At 42.7% G+C, this 17,839-nt stretch overlaps 1 long non-coding RNA gene and 2 other non-coding genes across 3 annotated transcripts; 1 reads left to right on the plus strand and 2 right to left on the minus strand.

Moving 5' to 3' along the window:
* Positions 1-1,116: 1,116 nt before the first annotated feature.
* On the minus strand, positions 1,117-13,675 carry LOC116685171 (uncharacterized). Its single transcript, XR_004330913.1, has 3 exons — positions 13,663-13,675; positions 11,437-11,441; positions 1,117-1,232 (listed from the first exon to the last, which is right to left on the minus strand). It is a non-coding gene; the product is annotated as an uncharacterized LOC116685171 (long non-coding RNA).
* Positions 5,962-6,043, minus strand: trnal-uag (transfer RNA leucine (anticodon UAG)). Its single transcript has one exon. It is a non-coding gene; the product is annotated as a tRNA-Leu (tRNA).
* On the plus strand, positions 8,462-8,532 carry trnaq-uug (transfer RNA glutamine (anticodon UUG)). The gene has a single exon. It is a non-coding gene; the product is annotated as a tRNA-Gln (tRNA).
* Positions 13,676-17,839: the final 4,164 nt, after the last annotated feature.

The raw sequence follows: 17,839 nt of genomic DNA on the forward strand, positions 1-17,839 counted from the left end.
TAGAGACAGTGGTAAAACCTAAACTGTAATATAACTGAAAGAACACAAGAAACTGGATGTTTGTCAGCTTTAGCATCACTGTTGTGTGTTGTTCATCAGAATTAGTCTTCATTACTTCAAAATTGAATACCCAATTGAAAGTGGTGAAGGTGATAAGTCAAAGCAGTTCTGTGAGCTTGTCTGTATGATTGCATTATGCTGGTACTGGTATGTGTGGAGCTTAAAAGCCTGAAAGAGGGTCTAGGCCGACAGGGATGGGGGGACCCGGGGATCTAGCGTTGAGTGGCGTGCCTGAGTCCTTGAGACGGATGGTAAAAAATGTTAAATCTTAAAGTCATTAGTTGGTGAAAGAGTTGACCGGGTAAACTTGTATAAATGTTGTTTATGAGAGAGTGAAAGAGTCAACCGAGTTTTAAACTGATACATTAAAAATGGAAAGAGATTTGAAAGAGTCGACCAGGTTACAGGAGAAAGTGTTGATGAAAAAGTTGACAGGTTTAGAATCTGATGACACAGAGTTTAGTCCCGGGGGGGGGAGGAGGAGGAGAAACTAAGACTTTTGAAAAGCCAGGGTACCAACTGGGAGGGCGTAGGGCATGGTAAATCACTATGCTGCCACGGGGGACGGAGTCCCATGGAAAGACCCCTCAGTCTTTTCTCTGGCATAGTCTAGAAATTAGGAAATAATTGATAGCCTATAGTCACGTTGTGGAAAAAGTTCCACTAGGACATTGTACAGAAGGCTGATGTAAATAATTTGTTGTGGTGGTGGAATTTGTGTGTTGGGATGGTAGCATGAAATAAGATAACTTCCATCCATCCATCCATCCATCTTCATCCGCTATCCGGTATCGGGTCTCGGGGCCAGCAGCTCCAGTAGGGGACCCAAACTTCCCTTTCCCGAGCCACATCAACCAGCTCGACTGGGGGATCCCGAGGCGTTCCCAGGCCAGGTTGGAGATATAATCTCTCTAGTCCTGGGTCTTCCCGAGGTCTCCTCCCAGCTGGACGTGCCTGGAAACCTCCCTAGGGAGGCGCCCAGGAGGCATCCTTACCAGATGCCCGACCACCTCAATGGCTCCTTTCAACGCGAAGGGCAGCGGCTCTACTCGAGCTCCTCTCGGATGACTGAGCTTCTCACCCTATCTCTAAGGGAGACGCCAGCCACCCTCCTGAGGAAACCCATTTCGGCCGCGTGTACCCTTGATCGCGTTTTTTCGGTCATGACCAGCCTCATGACATAGGTGAGGGTAGGAACGAAAATTGCCGGGAGATCGAGAGCTTTGCCTTCTGGCTCAGCTCTTTTTTCGTCAACAACGGTGCGATAAACAGAATGTAACCGCACCAGGCTCCGATTCTCGACCAATCTCACGCTCCATGGTCCCCTCACTCGCGAACAAGACCCCAAGGTACTTAAATCCTTCACTTGAGGTAAGGACTCCATCCCTACCCTGAGAGAGAGACTCATCGGTTTCTGCTGAGAACCATGGCTCAGATTTAGAGGTGCTGATCCTCATCCCAGCCGCTTCACACTGGCGAACCGATCCAGTGAGTGCTGAAGGTCACAGGCCGACGATGCCATCAGGGACCACATCATCTGCAAAAAGCAGCGATGGGATCCCGAGCCCACCGAACTGCAACCCCTCCCCGCCCCGACTACGCTTCGATATCGTCCATATATATTACAAAAGGGATTGGTGACAAAGCGCAGCCCTGGCGGAGGCCAACCCTCACCTGGAACGAGTCCGACTTACTGCCGAGAACCGGACACAGCTCTCGCTTTGGTCATACAGATTGGATGGCCTAAGAAGGGACCCCCTCACCCCATATTCCCGCAGCACCTCCCACAATTTCTCCCGGGGGGACCCGGTCATACGCCTTCTCCAGATCCACAAAACACATGTGGACTGGTTGGGCATACTCCCAGGCCCCCTCCAAGATCCTTGCGAGAGTAAAGATCTGATCCGTGTTCCACGGCCAGGACGGAATCCGCATTGTTCCCTCTTCAATCCGAGGTTCGACTATCGGCCGACCCTCCTTTCCAGCACCTTGGAGTAGACTTTACCAGGGAGGCTGAGAAGTGTGATACCCCTGTAGTTGGCACACACCCTCTGGTCCCCCTTTTTGAAGAGGGGAACCACCACCCCGTCTGCCACTCCTTAGGCACCGTCCCAGACTTCCACGCAATGTTGAAGAGGCGTGTCAACCAAGACAGCCCCTCCACACCAGAGCTTTCAGCATTTCTGGACGGATCTCATCAATCCCTGGGGCTTTGCCGCTGTGGAGTTGTTTGACTACCACAGCGACTTCCGCCAGGAAATTGACGACAATCCCCCATCATCCTCCAGCTCTGCCTCCACCACAGAGGGCGTGTCAGCTGGATTTAGGAGTTCCTCAAAGTGCTCCTTCCACCGCTCTATTACCTCCCCATTTGAGGTCAACAAAGTCCCATCCTTACTGTATACAGCTTGGATGATCCCCTCGCTTCCCCTCCTGAGGTGGCGAACGGTTTTCCAGAAAAACCTTGGTGCCGACCGAAAGTCCTTCTCCATGTCTTCTCCGAACTTCTCCCACACCCCGCTGCTTTGCCTCTGTCACGGCAGAGGCTGCAGCCCTTCGGGCCCGCGGTACCTGCAACTGCCTCCGGAGTCCTCCGGGATAAGAAACAAAGAGTGCCACCAATCCCCTGAGTCAGAGAGGCTGGTGACCACTACTGATACTAGATCAAGTTCAACTGGGAGTCAAACACTTCCACAAAGAAAAGACCATCCCCCGGTTGTTACGCCTGGCTCCAAGGCCGCCAACAAAAAGGCCACGCAGATATATCAATCCAAACTTTATTAACACACCCACACACACACACACACACACAGCGTAACCACGGTTATGCAGCAGTGGAACTTAGACACAGACATGCTGTGAACGATGCTTTGGTTTTACTTAGCTCATTCCCATGGCGCCTTACTAACTCACTCACTCTGTCTGTTGATATACAAACGCAGATCAATGGACATGCATGTATTGTTGGGGGGTATCAGGCCACCCCCCTTTCCAATCATTACATCTTTGTCTCCAAACCTTTACATACAGTTGTGTTCTGAATAACGCTGGGTTTTTAAAGAAGTGAATAATGCTTAAAATCTTAGAATAGCTTTTAATTATAGTACCATGCATGGGAACACTGCCCTTCATTTCCAAATCAAAACATGACCAACATTTATTAAGTTTGTGTTCTACCTTTACAGGAAGTGAAGAAAAAGGAATATTAGCAGTTTTTGCATTTTTTTCTAACAAACTCAATGTTTACTGTATAAACTGAAAAATGTACCAGAGTTTGAATCCCTGCACTGATATTTAGTTGCATAACCATTATTTCTGAGAACTGCTTGATATCTGTGTTGCATGGAGTCAACTGTGATCAGGTATTCCAGCCCAGGACCATTGAACTACATCCCATAATTGGTTTGGTCTCAGAACAGCATGTATGATGTCACCCTGCAAGTGTTCTCTGGGATTGAGGTCAGGGATCGGGCTGGCTGCTTCATACCATCAATCTGGTTCATCTGGAACCAAGACTTGTTAATCCTGGTGTGTTGGGTCCTTGTCTTGTTGAGAGACCCGTTTCAAAGGCATTTCCTCTTCAGCATAAGGCAACATGACCTCTTCAAGTATTCTGATGTATTGAAACTGATCCACGATCCCTGGTATGTGATAAATAGGCCCAACACCACAGTATGAGAAACCTCCCATAACACCCTGCTTTACTGTCTTCACAGTGGACTGGGGCTTGATTTCAGTGCAGGGGGGTCGGAGGACAAACGTCTGTTCTCCTTGACCCAAAAAGAACAGTTTCCCTCTCATAAGTCCCCAGATGTTGCTCCATTTCTCCGTTGGCCAGTCGAGTGTCCTTAGGTGGTTTCCCACGTCGATCAGGCTTTGGATGCCATTTCAAGACATTTGAAATCATTTTGGCAGAGCAGCTTATAATCTTCTGCACTTCTTTTAAACGTTTCTTCCCTCTCATATCAACTTTTAATGAAAGTCCGCTGTTCCTCAGAGCAATGGCTGGAACGAGCCTTTTTGCTGAGTATTTCAGTGTGAAATGCACTATAACCAGCATACACAACATGTTCTTCCTTCCTTAATATGTATATATACAGTATATAGATTAAATGTGGGCCATAACTGACACCTGTTCTTCACAGAATCAATCAGCTCACTAATTGAACACAATACTGTTATTATTTTGAACATGCTCCTTTCAATTACAGATTCAATTCCACAGAATGAGCAGCATGCATGTCAGGACTGTTGGTTTGGCCTGTGTTTGTCATAAGCATCAGTGATGCTGCAATACTGCTGGCTATACAAGTTGGATTTAGCAAAAACGACAACCTAAAACAAAAGGTCAAAGGTCAACTGGTGCCCTCATTGCTAATGCCTATCAGGGACAATGGTTCCAATTTACTTTACTGGAGTAGAGCTGTTCCAGCAACATGAAGACAACACAGTAACCCCTACAGATACCAGTGAGAGCTAAAAATCTGTGGGAAAATGTTACATTTACAACTTTCCCGGCACAAAAAATCCGGGTAACCCCCATTTGTTACTAAACAGCTGGCTTAAGGTTGGCAACAAAATGGAAGCCACACATAAATTGATCAAAAGTAGTTCATTTATCTACTAACTAACCAACACTGGATGTTACATTTCCATAATGCAACTCCATAATAGTGATGTTGGGCGCGGGGATAGGCTCTTGCTGACGTTAATGCAAGCGAACGTGACAGACCAGTCAAAGTGAGCCCCCCGTGGCTGGCTATAGTGGCTATAATTCCCACACCATTCATAAAAGTGACACTAAAAACTCAAAGTACTCTTCAAATACAGTTTTCCCCAACTGTGTTTATTATTTAGGTAGTTATTTTTCACGGTTATCCAAGTTCAAGAGTCCATATCTCCCATGAGAGGATTTTTTTTCGTTATTTGACACTATAAACATCCACTGACCTCCTCGAGCTTTATTTTGGTACTTCGGTTACCGACATTCATTTGCATATTAGCTAAATATTAGTTTCACCCGAAACATTTAGATTTAACATTTAGATTTAGATTTAGATTTAACATTTAGATTTAGATTTAACATTTAGATTTAGATTTAGATTTAACATTAGATTAGTTTAACATTTAGATTTAGATTTAATATTTAGATTTAACATTTAGATTTAGATTTAGATTTACATTTAGATTTAGATTTAACATTTAGATTAGATTTAGCATATAGATTTAACATTTAACATTTAGGTGTAACATTTATATTTGGATTTAACTATTTAAAATATTTCCAAGTTGACAAATATTGTTGTAAATGTGCAAGAAAGTGACCCTCAAATTTCATACCAGGTTTTAAAACATTATTTAAAGCTAAATGTGACAAAATGTTGCTGTTATTTTCAGCACGAGCCGCTTTACAAACGGCGCCCCATATGGGTAACGTTTGTGAAGTCTGGTATTGTTTTACACAGAATGACGGATTGATGAATGCAGCAGTAGCATGTGGTGAAATGGAGAATGGCGGGTAACTGGCTAGGTTAACTGAAGATTTTAAACATTGTGAAAATTAACGAAAATATGAAAACCTTAAACATATGGGCATTTAACATATACCTACAGTCTCAGTCTTTGGATGGTATAGGTAGTGTATCGCTACGTGCTAGCCAACATGCACCCCGTAACAGTTACCGACAATTTTGGCAATGAATGAGTATTTCATTGAACACCTACGATGGGGTGGTCATTATAGCCAGGGCCTTGTGAGTACAGATATAAACAGCAGATTCAGCAAGGAGTACCAAGTTGCCTCTTATGACTTTAGGTACTTCGCCAAGCTATGTCATAAGAGATGACCTCATCTGATACAACTTCAGGTCATCACATTGGCTGTCCATGTAAAATTTCAAATGGTAGTGGTGGGATTTGAACCCACGCCTCCAGAGAGACTGGAGCCTAAATCCAGCACCTTAGACCACTCAGCCACACTACCACCCACATCTGTTCTCCACATCATGACACCACACACGGACCTTAACTACGGTTGTTAATGTTATTGGAATAACACTTATTGCAAGGCAAAAGCCAATACCTTATTGAAAAATGCCACTACTTTATAAAAAGTTTTTATCACAATTGTGAAAATCCTCTTTTGCATATTCACTGTAAAGTGCCATTACCCTTCCAACTGCCAACTATTGTTCCAGAGACATAAGATATACTGGTGGGGTATAAGGTACTATGAGCTCTTTAAGATAAGATGGTGCCTGAACATGAAGAGTTTGTAGGTGAGAAGAAGGATTTTAAATTAAAATAAAATCAACAATGAAATGTGTTTCTTCCTGTTTCGAACAACCTTTTGGTCGTGTGAGGCGAACGTGATAACCACTACACTACAGACACTCATGAAAAATTATCTTTTGCATGTTTGTGGGAAATGCACCATCAGAATATAATAATAATATATCTCACAGTTTTCAGTCATAATAATATCTAAGTAGTATTTGTTTTATGATTGTACTTTTGTTTTTGAATGGTAAATGAACATATTTTAAAGAATAGTTTTAAAAAATGTGCTGGAATTGCAATGAAAAACATGACCTTTCCCATTTTGACAAACTGTTTTGATCATTGATCAGTGATGTTATTGGTCTTGGACAGTTACCTTGCAATCTAAAACTGTATATCCTATTGTCTCTGGAACAATAGTTGCCAGTTGGAGAGTAATGGCTCTTTACAGTGAATACGCAAAAGAAGATGTTCATAAATTCAGTCCAGGTAAATGCTCAGCCCATATTCACACAGACCTAAACCTACTCACTTAATACTGGTTACAATATTCTAAAATCAACAATGCCAGAGAAAAATGACAAAGTGTGTGATAACATTTTTTAATAAAGTATTGGCAGTTTTTAATAAAGTATTGCTTTTTTTCGTTGCAAAGGTTTTTTTTCCCAATACGTTAACAAGCATACCATTAGTTAAGGTCCCTGTGCCTGTCACGATGTGGAGAGCTGACACTTACAGGTAGTGTGCAGTCTCTGGAGGGTGGGTTCAAATCCACTACTGCTATTTGGTGTATTATACAGGTGGAAGCAAACCAATGTGATGACTTACAGCTGTGTCATTTGGCCTGAACTTGGTGAAGTAACTAGAATCATCAATCACATTGCTGAGATTGTTCCTTGATAACCTGAGGTACAACAATTGGTGAAACCTACCTTCCAGCACTTGGAGTAGTAGAAAATCAAAAATCATTGTGATAATTAATCGTGATCTCCATATTGATCAAAAATAATGTGTATCACTTGGCCATAATCGTGCAGCCCAAAGAGATCTAATGTTTTATCCAACTAACTTGGGCAAGTAACCTTCTGCTGACTTCTTGTTAACAAAAGCAAGTAACATCACTCAAAGAAAGCTACTGCGATGGCTGGGAATCTAAACCAGGTCAACTGCTTGGAAGGCAGCTATGCTCACCACTATACCACCATCGCTATGCAATACAATGTTCACTTCAAATCTTGTAATACATCTGGGCGTTGAGACTGTGAAGTGCGCTCTATCACTGAGCTACAGCCTCTGATGATTCCGAAAAGTCCTCCAGGGGGTCCTGTGTTATCACATTAACAAGAATGGGAAGTGTGTTCATAAACATTGTTGACCTTCAATAGCTCAGTTGGTAGAAGCAGTCTCTTCCAAAGTTTCCCTTCACGGATCAATCAAGTATTTCTGATCTGATGTAGAGATGGACAGCCGACCCAAAAGCATAATACTTCTTGCCGAGACATACAAAAAAACAGGAAGGGCTCATTTAAAGGTTTTATTGCTTACTTAGCCATATAATTATAACACTATTTATTAAAATAACATTAAAAATAATCACATGTTAGTCATATTTTTAATATATAATTTATTTAAAAACTATTAAAGAAGATAAGGGTAAACACGATAAAGGTAGGAGGCTGAGCGTTTCCAAGGCTCTGCTTTCTGGTTGCAGTCTCCACTGGGGGCTTGGATTCAAATCCCACTTCTTACATGAATTGTTTCCTCTAGAACTAATTTCCGAGACATGGTATTGGGAAGCTTGAACTCAGCTATTCTCTACATTAAAGTGGACATTAATTTGTGCAAGGTACTGAATTGAAAGTACAGCCGCACCTTTTGTGAGCATCTGCATTATCACCCATGTAAAGTTACCATGTGTACACAGTAGACCTATCTACTGCTGTATTCATTGTTTGTACCAAGAGCTTTAAAACCTATTCTTGACTTGCCTTGTTCCACATCCTGTGTGAACGCTTAACTTACTAAATGACTTAAGTTAGTAATTGTTGTGTGTCTTCAATAGCATAAGTGTTAAGATTATGGAAGAAGCTCCCTGGCAACCAATGTTGCCTTTCAGAACAGTGGTTCCATGGTGTATGGTAAGCACTCTGGACTTTGAATCCAGTGATCCGAGTTCAAGTCTCGGTGGAACCTGGTTTTAAGCCAGAGTACTGGTGGAATAAAAAATCAACCTCTACACTGTCCACATCTAGGCTAATGGGTAAAATATTCTTGGCTGTTTGACTGAAAACAGTATGTTGGTGGTGGCATGTTGAGCTGTGACCTGTACTTCACGTTAACTTAAAAGAGCTCCAAATTTAGACTTAGTTGAACATATTAAAGATATTCCACAATGTTGACCCAAATGTCAGTCTATTTCCCATCTAGTAGGCACATGTCTGAAACAGGAGGACATTTTGGACAGACACAATGGTGGATCTCCATTCCCACCACATGATTTAGCCTGCATTGCACATTGGGGTACAGAGTCGGTGAGATGCCTTCACATCCCGCAAATCCAGTGTTGCCATTGTCAAGCACATTTCCACACTGGTGACTTTCTTCCATGTCTCCATAAACACCCATATATTGGGGTTGACAATAGGGAAACCTTCCTTTGATAACTATGACCTGGATGACTGAGAACCTACTTTATCAAACATAATTGACTTACCATATTATTATTTCTGTGAGAGATCCTACTAAGTTGGATTCTTCAGTCAGGATGGCTGAGCGGTCCAAGGTGCTGCGTTCAGGTCACAGTCTCCACTGGAGGCGTCGGTTTGATATTGGGATATTGTTTTTGTTTTGTTTTTTGCTGTTTGTGTAGTGGTGTAGCTTAGGGGGGGTGATAAGATAAGTCGCTGGCAAGGGTTACACAATCTCAGCACACATTTGCACACCGACTTTCAACAGACATTCCTTTACTTACTTCACATACGCTCCTTTGGTTGCTTGGCCATTCTTATCAAATATGGCTGCCACGCACCAACAGGGGACAGTCGCAAAAAGGGATGGGGACACGAGATGGTGCATCCTGTTTATTTAGTTGTGTCTATAATACACGCAGTTACACTTATATTACATGGTTTCTTTTCATATCATTAGCATGTTTATTGAGCTAAATTAGAGGCAATTAGGGTGTTTGGGGTTGAGGGTATTCTGGGGTTGTTTTAAATAAAGTAGACAGGACTAGATTATAGCCGATAGATATCAGAGATCTACCCTTACTTATTTTTATGCGTTGTACTTTCCCTTGCCGGGTGAGTTAGGGAAACTGTTACAGCATAGCGGAGTATTCTGTCCACCTCCACACGCGTAGTCTTCTCTTCAAGCAGACTTACTGCCTCCTGGGTTGTCTTGACGTGGTCACCACTTTCTCATTTTGTATGGCAGCACATCCAGCTGCTAGAGATTCTCAACAATCTGGAGAGCTCCATGTTGGAAGGAACAGTGGACGTCAGAAAGTTCTGTTGGGCCGTAGCTGTTGTCCACGATCCGTGGGGCCCTGAAACGTCCCCCCCAGTCTGGTTCAAATGGTGAGTGGTCCATCTGGTGGACCGAGCTTCACTGGCTCTATGGGGGTGAGATGTGGATGATCAGCACCAATGAGAAGGAGTGGGCTGGCGTTCTCAAACTACTGAAGGGAGAGACCTGCCAGGTACTTCTACCTCTTCTGCAGACTGACTGGATAGGATTGATCCGCCAAGCCTAGGTGAGCTAAGCCGTTACTCCCAATACTGCCAGTCAGTATACTGTATGTTTAGCTTATACAAGTTAAAAGACAAATTAAGACTTAACAGGGCTGTTGCTCGTGGAGGTGCTGTGGCTTAGTGGTTTAAAGGCCTGTCTAGTAAACAGGAGATCCTGGGTTCAAATTCCAGCAGCACCTTTGTTGGAGAGATTACCTCTTTGGGCGTGTCATCATCATGTCAACCAATCCTGGTAGCAGTACCTGGTAGCAAATGAAAATGGCATGTTACATTTACACAGAAACACCAATAACATACCCACAGGTGTTTCTATTTGCCTGATAACTAATGAAATTAATTAATAAATGCGCTACTTTGGCTCCACTACAGTTCTGTGTCAGTCAACTGCTCCATTTCACTCACCACTGAGTCAGACTTAATGCCCCGTCCACAACAACATCTGATTAGCAGGCAACTTAAAAACAAGTACAGGTAATCTCTGCAGCTACAAAGTGCTGCTGGGATTTGAACCCAGGAATTCTGCTGACTAGACAGGCACTTAACCAACTAAGCCACAGCACCTCTTGGGATAAACACGGATGCATGGCCATTATGGAGGTACTCGGTGCAAAAACTGAGGTGGTTGGGTCATCTGGTAAGGATGCCTCCTGGGGTTCTCCGTAGAGAGCTGGTCAGGCACGTCCAAGCTGGGAGGAGGCCTCGGGGAAGACCCAGGACTAGGTGGAGAGAGTACATCTCCAACTGCTGCTGGACAAAGATGGATGGATGGAGGGAACCCTTTTCACTAGCTCATTGTATTCTTGCAAGACAGACTTAGTTGCAGAGGCGCTGTAGCTTAGTGGTTAAAGCTCTGTCTCGTAAACAGGAGATCCGGGGTCAAATCCCAGCAGTGCCTGGTTATCACTTACAGTTTTTCTCCATTGGTTTGGCTCATTTCTTGAAACAGAAATTACATTCTCAAAACAACATGGACAAACCTCCAAACTACTTGGCAATTGTTCACAACAGAATTGAATTTCTCATTATTCATCAAATTGCAAATGCCTAAGTACATGCCTCAATGTCTCAGTACATCTTTGCAAATGATTAAGTACAGGTAGCCTACATTTAGCACAATTTCCAAGTGAATAGATCTTGCTGATCTAAACTGATTGTTGATTCTCGGTCTAATGGTTGTTCACTCCAAAACTTGTCAGCATCATTTCATTGTATAAGCATTACATGCACAATAGTCTGTTCAATTGTCAAATGAGTCAAGAACATAATACCATGAATACAACATATGAATCCCTTGGAACATTTGATAAAAAAAAAATTTTCACAGCAATTGACAGTCAGGTGAAACTAGAACTTTACTAACGAAGGAGGAGTTTCACACATCTCAGATGACCATAAACAGTATGTTTAGTTACATCGCAGGTGCTGTCCATGACTGTGAATGCTCCCAAACATGTATAGAAAGATCTTGGCAATGCAAGACGAGCACAATTTCTGAACATGGAGGCACTGGCCTGGTAAATGAACAAGAGCAACTGCCTGCTCGAGTAGAGGAGGTAGAGGAGGAAGATGGGGGAAAGAGGAGGAGGAGGAGGAGGAGGAAGGGTGCGTGGTGGTGGAATAGGAGGAAGAGGCAGAGGAGCACGAAGACATCATGCTGTCCTGGATGAAATTCGGGCCACGATTATAGACCATGTCATCAACCATGGTCTCACAATGGCGGAGGCAGGTTGCCGAGTGCAGCCTAATGCCTCGCTCTACAGTCTCCTACATCATCCAAACCTTTCGCAGGGAAAACAGGTATGTGTCAGTCAATGATGGAATTACTGTATATGTTGTATAGGACAGGACACTGTTCATAGAGCAGAAATATATGTATTACACATTGATATTTACCTATTCATTTGTGTGTGTGTGTGTGTGTGTGACTAATATCTTACCTCAATGCTATGTTACTAAAAAATGACATGAAAAACATTGGACAAAATAACTATGGAATAGTTATTTTCTACAGTATTGATGATACAGTTTACAGTAGTCTTCCAGTCACTGTGCAGTTATGAATTAGAATTGTGGTAAAGTTACAGTAAAAATAATACAAGTACATAGGTAACTCATCCAGTAAGGAATACATAAGGTTAACATTACAAATGGAGTGTTGTTCTTTGAAGTCTATTTCGAGGATTGGACAACAACCTCGTACAGGTGGCAGAAGAAAACTTCTTAATGAACATCAAGAACAAGAGATCTGTAACATGGTGATGGCAAATAATGCCATCACATTGAAACAGATCCGCGCTGCAATCATACAAGACAATGCCATATTCCAAAATATCAACTCCATAAGCATCTCCACAATAGACCGAACATTGAAGAAGCATCGGATGACAATGAAGCAAATTTACAGGGTACCATTTGAGAGGAACTCTGACAGAGTGAAAGAGCTGCGGTACCAGTATGTACATGTAAGTTAGTTACTGGTTGCATCATTACCTTTTTACAATAAGCAGTGGTCACCAAACTTTTTTGGATTCAGTACCCACTTTACCTGATTTGTATATTCAAGTATGAAAGTATTTGATTTATCTGACTTCACATTTTCGCTAAAAACAGCAGCTTACTGTATGATGCAATTATCATTATAATCCTTATTTTGAAGAATATAACATACAATAATAAAAGGGGTCAAAGAGCTGCAGTCAGTGCCTCCCATGTAAATCTATGTAATACGGTGGGTTTTACTGTAACATTTCAGTAAGTCTAGTCATGATGATTTCCCCCCTCCCTTTCTGTCAAGTACCCTGTAGTATGTCTGCATTGGGGTACATGTAGTGGCCAGTAGTATATTGAACTTGTGGAGAACATGGAACATTCCTATGTAATTCTCTGTAACTGTAGGAATGACTCTAGTGTATGACTCATTTGATGTTTTCTTTTTTATGCTATTGTAGAGACTAGTGGCATTGGAGGAAATGAGACCCATCACATCCTCGTGTTTGTGGTGAAGCTGGCTTCAACCTGGCCAAGGGCCGAAGACGTGGCCGTAATATTATTGGCACCGGGCCACGGTGGATGTCCCTGGCCAACGAGGCAAATAACCATGTGTGCAGCCATATCTGAGAATGGTGTGGCCACTCACATCCCCAGTCTTGGCCCATACAATACCCAGAAGCTGCTCATCTTCTGGACCGCCTTCATTTTGATTTGATCCCTGAAGATGAGAGAGGTCTCGTAGGGCCTCACCTACCACAATATGTCATATATGGGACAATGTGAATTTCCACCGTGGCCGCTCATCAGGGCCTGGTTACTGGTCATCCAAGGATGGTCATGGTGTTTCTACCACCTTACTGCCCTTTCCTCAACTATTAAGGAGTTTTTCTCCGCTTGGAGGTGGAGAGTGTATGAGCATCGGGCCCAAGATCAGAGACCTGCTCCATGCATGGACGCTGCGTGTGAGGATATAACAGGAGATTAGTGTAGGGGATGGTTCCGACATGCACGCCGTTTCTTCCCTTGTTGCATCGCAATGGAGAATATACGCTGTGATGTGGACGAGAATCTGTGGCCAGACAGACAGCAGCGTGTGGATGGTCAGGAGGGTGAGGACGGCGGCCAGGAGAGGGAGGATGAGGACGGTGGCCAGGAGAGGGAGGGTGGACGGTGGCCAGGAGAGGGAGGGTGAGGACGGCGGCCAGGAGAGGGAGGGTGAGGACGGTGGTCAGGAGAGGGAGGGTGAGGACGGCGGCCGGAGAGGGGAGGGTGAGGACGGTGGTCAGGAGAGGGTGGGTAAGGATGGTGGCCAGGAGAGGGAGGTGAGGACGGCGGCCAGGAGAGGGAGGATGAGGACGGTGGCCAGGAGAGGGAGGGTGGGACGGCGGCCAGGAGGGGAGGATGAGGACGGTGGCCAGGAGAGGGAGGGTGAGGACGGTGGCCAGGAGAGGGAGGGTGGGACGGCGGCCAGGAGAGGGAGGGTGAGGACGATGGTCAGGAGAGGGAGGGTGAGGACGGCGGCCAGGAGAGGGAGGATGAGGACGGGGTCAGGAGAGGGAGGGTGAGGACGGCGGCAGGAGAGGGAGGGTGAGGATGGTGGCCAGGAGAGGGAGGGTGAGGGCGCTGTAGGCTGTATATAATTTTCATAGATTTTTATGTGTGGTTCATATTACAGTGTTATGCTGTATACATTTTCTTTTTACTCTGATGTATAGAGTTACTTTACAGTATGTGTGTGAATGATAATAAAATTCTGTATTACATATATTTTGTGAAATCCTATTTCTTTTTCAGTTTTATACACATTGTATTGTGTAAGCACAAAAAAACAGTACAGTAACCATTCGTGAGCTTAGAATTATAAGGTTATATCTCCACTTTTGGTCGACATTGAGGTTTCCATTAGGTGTTTATTACAGTAATGCCTGTGTGGTGTTATTTTTGTAAAAAAAAAAAGGAAAAAAAAGATTACATGTAATAGATAAGGCTATAATAGAAGATTATACTACATAACGGTTTTGTCAGCTGGGATGTAAAACTTTGATGCTCAATATCTCAGAACTACCCTACACGGAGATAGAACCTTACAATTCTAAGCTCACGCATTGTCGGGTTGTCACCATTGTTAATGAAGGACTGGGCTAAGACTGAAGGTGGATATGAGGGACATTTCCATGTCCTCTGCCATAGTGACAAAATATCTAAACATTCTGACTGAAGTATTTGGGGGAATGACTGGTTAAATTGAAGGAAATTTAGTTTGGACACATGAGAGAACTTTTTGGGAGAGGTATGAGCTTTTGCAGGTGAACCCTAGTGTTGTGCCGAACCATCCACGTTATTTTGGCAAAGCACCAAAGAGTGTGAGAACGTCCGGTCTGTTTCGAGAAATGAGCGAAGCAATTGAGAAGGATCTTTGCCATTTTGGTGGCACTGACTCTTTATATGAGAAATGAATTTAGTTTTGAAGCATGAGTGAACTGTTTTGGGAGAGATATGAGCGTTTGCAAGTGAGCTATATGTTGTGCTAAACTGTAAGAATGTTTTGCCAAATGATCTTAGAGTTTGAGAATGTAATTTCTGTTTCAAGAAATGAGCCAAACCAATGGAGAAAAACTGTAATTCACCAGCTAAACTTTACTTTAAGGAACATTAGTAAAGTTTAGGAAGATTCACAGCACCAGTTTCTACTTAAGTAACATAGGCAATATGTCAGTTAAGTAGAAACTGTAAAAGATAGATAGATAGATAGATATGTAGATAGATAGATAGATCGATATGTAGATAGATAGATAGATAGATAGAATGTAGATAGATATAATAGATAGATATGTAGATAGTAGATAGATAGATACTCTAGATAGTGTGGAATTTAAAATGTTATATGTGCTTAAACATTGTGTGATTTGCATTATACATTTAAGCCAAAAGGTAAAGCTTTATTTCAACATAAATGAAGACATGTTGGTCATGCATTAAGTTTGTTGTTATAAGTATTAGTTTGTTGTTTGTTGCATTAAGTGGTTTGCAATACTTCTGTTTTATAATATAAGATGTTTGGTATTTCGTTATAATCCAACTCTCCTAAATGTGTTAGAAGCCGAATTGATTGTTAGGGATGCTTCCTGAATCTGGTTTCAGTCCCTTTTATGGCCAACTGCTCCTTGCTTTGCAGTCCTGAGCTAAGAGTCATAAACCTTCACTCACATTCCAATTGAAAGATAAAAAATAAGCACACGCACCAATCACTGTGGTCTAAAGACCCACCCTTTGTGGAAAACTATGGGGGTCCGAGAGCCAAAGAGCCAGACAAAGGAAGGGGAGAGCTGAGATAGCGGATCCAGGTAACTTTGTCTCAGGATATCCTATGTAATAAAATGGATTCACACATCAAACATCTGAGCTTTGACTACTAATTGAATCCCTGAGAATGGAGCAGGATTTAGCTCCAACAAAAGATAGATAGATAGATAGATAGATAGATAGATAGATAGTAGATAGATAGATAGATAGATAAATATCTAGATAGATAGATATGTAAATAGATAGATAGATAGAGGGATAGATAGATACTGTAGATAGATACTGTCGATAGATAGATATATAGATAGATATGTAGATAGATAGATAGATGATAGATTGATAATGTAGATCGATAGATAGATAGATACTGTAATAGATAGATAGATAGATAGACAGATAGATATACTGTAGATAGATAGATATATAGATGGATATGTAGATATGATAGATTGATAGATGATGTAGATAGATAGATGGATGGATAGATAGAGACTGTAGATAGATATATACATAGATACATAGATACATAGATAAATGAGAGAACAAGTAAGAGATATGAAAACACATCCCATTGGTAAGCCACTACATAAAGCAACATGAAGACAAGAGGTATTGGCGAGCTGTTGTCCCCGGTCACATGGACATCTCTGATTCAGAAGTTGAATCTCTCTCTGTTCTCCAGTCTCCAGTCAGGTGCAACAGCCCCAATGTATGCAAATATAGGATTTATCTAAATTTCTATATCCTATATGGTCTGATTATGCATGTGTTGTCATTGTTTTGTTTTCTGTGTTCTCAGGATGTCAAAGGTCTGGCTAACATTTTGAAAAATGACCATCTAGAACTCAGTTGCAGCATCACCGTCATTGCCAGGCGCAAAAACATTCGTCAGAGTGCATGCGTTGCTCTAAGCAGAAGCTATGTTGCCTGGCATAAACTCCCACATATCGAGTTTGTTGGGGAGATGGCGGAGGATTACGGAGGTCCAAGGAGAGAGTATTTCAGGTTAATTCAAAATTTGATGCAGCCTGCTCAAAAGGTCATGTGAACAGTGATATCTGTTCTGATATGCCATTATTTTTAAGACCATATATGAGATGTTTTATCTTTCTGTTACAAAGTCCTCATGATTGAATTGCAAGAAAAGATGGTCATTTCCAAGGAAGACCAGGGCGGCTCCTTTTCTGCTATTACCAATGGGGGTTGGCACAAAACGAGTTTTACACTGCAGAAAAGCTGGTGGCCTGGTCCGTAATCCACAATGGACCAGGTATCCAATGCCTGAACCCAGACTTATTTCTGCTTCTGTGTGGCCAGAAGCTTGAGATGACCTCCTTTGACCTGGATATTTTCCAGGAAGAGGAGGTAAAGCTGAAGCTTGAAAAATGATGTAATAGTCTTGTTTTAAAATAGGAACGCATTATTTGTATTACTTGCATCACTATCTTGAAACATTCCCTGTTCAGGCTTGCAAGAGTTGTTGGTGTGAATCCTGATTCCAGAAGGGTCGTCCGGGATGTTCATGTGAAGGTCTCTTCCAAGTTCCAGCATTTCGGTGTGAAGTCCAAAAACCTGGTGCCAGACAACCAGAATCGAATACAATACTGTTTGGCAGCCGCATGGACTGTGCGACTTTTTCTCTGAAGGACTCAGTCCTTGGAGGAATTCGGAGGATCCTCAAAATGGAAACATCGGATGATGTAGCGTCCTCCTTCTTACTTTGGAGGATCCTTCCTGACATTAAGAAACGGCTGCTGATTCATCTTCTCCATCCCAACAGCATATAAACAGCACAGTTAACAGTTCCACAACCAATTCATCCAGTGTTTTGAAATGCGGACACAAGCCGCAATGATGTGCACTTGATAGCCTGTTCCATTGTACATGTTCTCTAAATGCTAAGTAGGACTCTGCCTGCTCCTGAAGGATCCTTCCTTGGAAGGCTAGTCCTACCA

The sequence above is a fragment of the Etheostoma spectabile genome, unplaced genomic scaffold, assembly GCF_008692095.1.
Source record: "Etheostoma spectabile isolate EspeVRDwgs_2016 unplaced genomic scaffold, UIUC_Espe_1.0 scaffold00569605, whole genome shotgun sequence".
NCBI classification, from domain to species: Eukaryota; Metazoa; Chordata; class Actinopteri; order Perciformes; family Percidae; genus Etheostoma; species Etheostoma spectabile.